Raw genomic sequence first — 5365 nt, forward strand, 5'->3', positions numbered from 1 at the left:
TATCTTTATTTCAAAATTTTGAAAACTTTACTAACAATTAATGTGATTGATTCAAAAATTTGAAGTTTGTTACTTTCTTGTTAAGAAAGGTTCAATCTCTAAATTTTAGAATCATATCTTTTAGTTTCTTGTTAGTCAAGTAATCAATTTTGATTTTAAAAATCAAATCGTTTTCAAAATATCGTTTCCATCATATCTTTCTATCTTTTAAAAAAATATGATTTCAAAATATCTTTTCTAACTTCTTACCTTTTCAAAAATTGATTTTTAAATCTTTTTCAACTAACTAATTGACTTTTTGTTTGTTTCTTATCTTTTTCAAAACCACCTAACAACCTCTCTCTCTCTCTCTCTAATTTTCGAAAATATCTCCCCCTTTTTTCAAAATTTTTTTAATTAACTAATTGTTTTAAATTTTAATTCTTCTTTTAATTTTCGAAAATCATTATCCCTTTTTCAAAATTAATTTTCGAATTCTCTCCCTCTCATCTCCTTCTATTTATTTATTTATTTACTAACACTTCTCTTCATCTCAAAAAATCTGAAGCTAACTTCACCCTTGTGTTTGGATTCTCACCTTTTCCTTCTTCTATTTCCTTTTTCTTCTACTAACATAAATGAATCTCTCTACTGTGGTAAAGAGGATCCCTATTATTATTTTTTGTTCCCTTCTTCTTCATATAAGCAGGAGCAAGGACAAGAATATTCTTATTGAAGCAGATCCTGAACCTGAAAGGACTCTGAAGGGGAAACTAAGAGAAGCTAAATTACAACAATCTAGAGACAACCTTACAGAAATTTTTGAAAAAGAAGAGGAGATTGCAGCCGAAAATAATAATGCAAGGAGGATGCTTGGTGATTACACTACACCTACTTCCAAGTTTGATGGAAGAAGCATCTCAATCCCTGCCATTGGAGCAAACAACTTTGAGCTGAAACCTCAACTAGTTGCTCTAATGCAACAGAACTGCAAATTACATGGACTTCTATCAGAAGATCCCTACCATTTTTTAACTGAGTTCTTGCAGATCTGTGAGACTGTTAAGACTAATGGAGTAGATCCTGAAGTTTACAGGCTCATGCTTTTCCCCTTTGCGGTAAGAGACAGAGCTAGAACATGGTTGGATTCATAACCTAAAGATAGCCTGGACTCCTTGGATAACCTGGTCGCGGCCTTCTTGGCTAAGTTCTTTCCCCCTCAAAAGCTGAGCAAGCTTAGAGTGGATGTTCAGAATTTCAAACAAAAAGATGGTGAATCCCTCTATGAAACTTGGGAAAGATACAAGCAGATGACCAAAAGGTGTCCTTCTGACATACTTTCTGAATGGACCATTTTAGATATATTATATTATGGTCTATCTGAATTCTCTAAAATGTCACTGGATCATTCTGTAGGTGGATCTATTCACCTAAAGAAAACGCCTGCAGAAGCTCAAGAACTTATTGACATGGTTGCAAATAACCAGTTCATGTACACTTCTGAGAGGAATTCCGTGAATAATGGGACGCCTTAGAGGAAGGGATTTCTTGAAATTGATGCTCTGAATGCCATATTGGCTCAGAACAAAATGTTGACTCAGCAAGTGATGAGCGGATATTTTGTACGCTTTTTGGGGGTAATTTCATGTAGATTCTAGCATGTTTCAGTTAGTTTTTAGTAAAATAATATTAGTTTTTAGGCAAAAATCATATTTCTGGACTTTACTATGAGTTTGTGTGTTTTTCTGTGATTTCAGGTATTTTCTGGCTGAAATTGAGGGAGCTGAGCAAAAATCTGACTTAGGCTGAAAAAGGACTGCTGATGCTGTTGGATCCTGACCTCCCTGCACTCGAAATGGATTTTCTGGAGCTACAGGAGTCCAATTGGCGCGCTCTCAACGGCGTTGGAAAGTAGACATCCAGGGCTTTCCAGCAATATATAATAGTCCATACTTTGCACAAGGATAGACGACGTAACTTGGCGTTGAACGCCAAGTACATGCTGCTGTCTGGAGTTAAACGCCAGAAAAACGTCATGATCCGGAGTTGAACGCCCAAAACACGTCAAAACCTGGAGTTTGACGCCAAGAAAGGCCTTTACACGTGGAAAGCTTTAGTCTCAGCCCCAGCACACACCAAGTGGGCCCCAGAAGTGGATTTTTGCACCAATTATCTTAGTTTATTCATTTTTCTGTAAACCTAGGTTACTAGTTTACTATTTAAACAACTTTTACAGACTTATCTTGTACCTCATGACATTTTCAGATCTGAATTACATACTTTGTGACGGCATGAGTCTCTAAACTCCATTGTTGGGGGTGAGGAGCTCTGCAGCGTCTCGATGATTTAATACAATTCCTTTGTTTTCTATTCAGACACGCTTGTTCTTATCTAAGATGTTTATTCGCGCTTAATTGTGAAGAAGGTGATGATCCGTGACACTCATCACCTTCCTCAATCCATGAACGTGTGCCTGACACCACCTCCGTTCTACATCAGACTGAATGAATATCTCTTAGAATCCCCAACAGAATCTTCGTGGTATAAGCCGGATTGATGGCGGCATTCATGAGAATCCGGAAAGTCTAAACCTTGTCTGTGGTATTCCGAGTAGGATTCCGGGATTGAATGACTGTGACGTGCTTCAAACTCCTGAGGGCTGGGCGTTAGTGACAGACGCAAAAGAATCAATGGATTCTATTCCAATCTGATTGAGAACCGACAGATGATTAGCCGTGCTGTGACAGAGCATAGGAACGTTTTCACTGAGAGGATGGGAAGTAGCCACTGACAACGGTGACACCCTACATAGAGCTTGCCATGGAAGGAACCTGCGTGTGAGAAGAGGATTTCAAGGAAGAGTTGAAGTCAAAGGACAAAGCATCTCCAAAACTCCAACATATTCCACAATCCTTTATAAACAAGTAACTCTATTGTTCAAGTAGTCCAAACAATTTTCTTGAAATCCTGACTAAGACAAATAAAATAAACATTGATTGCTTCAAGCCAATAATCTCCGTGGGATCGACCCTTACTCACGTAAGGTATTACTTGGACGACCCAGTGCACTTGCTGGTTAGTTGTGCGAATCACAAATTCGTGCACCAAGTTTTTGGCGCCGTTGCCGGGGATTATTGAGTTTGGACAATTGAAGGCTTATTTTATTTCTTAGATTAGGAATAATTTATTTTTATTTTTATTTTTATTTTTATTATTATAGAGTCATTAAATCAATATTGATAGGATAGTTTCTTTTCAAAAAAAAAAAAAAATTTTTTTCAAAATTTATTATTTTTCTCTTAATTAATTGCTAATTTTCGTGAGTTTTAGTGTCTTGTTCTAAGTTTGGTGTCAATTGCATATCTCATATTTCTCTTTAAAATTTTCGACTTGTGATTTTTGTTCTTCATTAATCTTCAAGTTGTTCTTGCTTATTTTTCTTGTTTGATCTTGAGTTTTTCTTGCTTTATGTCTTTTCTTGTTTCACTTGTGTTCCTTTTAAAGCACTAATTGGAATATCTGCATCAAGTGTCATATTTGCTGCCCATTTGGCTAGAATAGAAGGGTCATATTCTTGATAAGGGAGCACCAATACTTTTGAAAATCTTTTTTTTTTTAAATTAATTTTTCTTGATTTAATCCTGTGCCAAACTCTAAGTTTGGTGTTTTATTGTTAATCTTTTTATAATTTTCGAAAATTTACTTTGGTTTTCTAAAAATTTTAAGTTTGGTGTTCTTTCTTGTTTTCTTGGTGTTCTGGTGAATCTTCAAGGTGTTCTTAAGTTTTTCTTGTGTCTTGATCTTAAAATTTTTAAGTTTGGTGTTCCTTGGTGTTTTACCTCCAAAAATTTTCGAAAATAAGGAGCATTAGATCTAAAAATTTTAAGTCTTGTGTCTTTTGTGTGTTTTTCTCTTTCATCATAAAATTCAAAATTCAAAAAAAAAAATTATTTTCTAACTATTTTTAAAACTACTTTTTCGAAAATTTTACATTAAAAATTCAATTTTCAATTTCAAAATATTTCCACTTTCTTTTATTTATTTCGTTTTTATTTTATTTAAAAAAAATTATAATAATAATTTTCTTTCACAAAATATCTTCAAAATATTTTTATATCTATATCCCATTTTGTGTTATTCCATTACTATAAAATAAATAATTCTCAACATATAAATTCTCAACTTGTATTCAATCATGGAAGCAAGTAGGAATGAACAGTCCAAGAGGACTCTGGGGTCATATGCCAACCCCACTACTGCTTCATATGGGAATAGTATCTGTATACCCTCCATTGGAGTTAGTAACTTTGAGCTGAATCCTCAGCTCATTATCATGGTGCAGCAAAACTGCCAGTATTCTGGTCTTCCACATGAAGAACCTACAGAGTTTCTGGCACAATTTCTGCAAATTGCTGATACAGTACATGATAAGGAAGTAGATCAGGATGTCTACAGACTATTACTGTTTCCATTTGCTGTAAAAGATCAAGCTAAGAGGTGGTTAAATAATCAGCCTAAGAACAGCATAAAAACATGGAAATAGCTGTCAGAAAAATTCCTGAATCACTATTTCCCTCCAAAAAGGATGACACAGCTAAGGCTAAGCATCCAAGGCTTCAAACAAGGAGATAATGAATCTCTTTATGATGCCTGGGAGAGATACAGAGAGTTGCTAAGAAAATGCCCTCTGAAATGTTTTCGGAATGGGTGCAATTAGACATCTTCTACTATGGGCTTACAGAAAAAGCTCAGATTTCTCTAGACCACTCAGCTGGTGGATCTATACATATGAGAAAAACAATTGAAGAGGCTCAAGAGCTTATTGATACAGTTGCCAGAAATCAACATCTGTACTTAAGCAATGAATCTTTCATGAAAGAAGAAGCTAAAACAGTAACTGCAGAACTCAGTCCTGTGGATCAGGCTAATGAATTCAATCAGCAATTGGACTTTCTAACTCAACAGCTAGCCGAATTCAAGGAAATATTACAGGAAACAAGAATGGCTAACAGGAACATGGAAGTACAATTAAAGCAGACAGAAAAACAACTGTCAAGACAAATAACAGAAGAATGTCAAGCAGTTCAATTAAGAAGTGGGAAAACATTAAATACCTCACTTCAAAGCAGCAGGAAACCAAGAAATGAACAAGTGGATACTCAAAATCCTCCTGAGGATAGTCCGAGCCCAGAAAGGGACAAAGCTGGCGTTCAAACGCCAGTAACAAACAAGGAAGGGGCGTCTAACGCCACTCCAGCTCCCACCACTGGCATTCAAATACCAGTGGGGAATCAGTCACATACAAGTGCTGATAACAACCCTTCTAAAAAGGCTTCCCAACCCACTTCTGTAGGTAATAAACCTGCAGCAACTAAGGTTGAGGAAT

General features: G+C 35.7%; 1 non-coding gene across 1 annotated transcript; it reads right to left on the bottom strand.

Moving 5' to 3' along the window:
- Positions 1-1211: 1211 nt before the first annotated feature.
- LOC130984324 (small nucleolar RNA R71) lies at positions 1212-1315 on the bottom strand. Its single transcript, XR_009088266.1, has one exon. It is a non-coding gene; the product is annotated as a small nucleolar RNA R71 (small nucleolar RNA).
- Positions 1316-5365: the final 4050 nt, after the last annotated feature.

The sequence above is a fragment of the Arachis stenosperma genome, chromosome 5 (genome assembly GCF_014773155.1).
Source record: "Arachis stenosperma cultivar V10309 chromosome 5, arast.V10309.gnm1.PFL2, whole genome shotgun sequence".
NCBI lineage: Eukaryota > Viridiplantae > Streptophyta > Magnoliopsida > Fabales > Fabaceae > Arachis > Arachis stenosperma.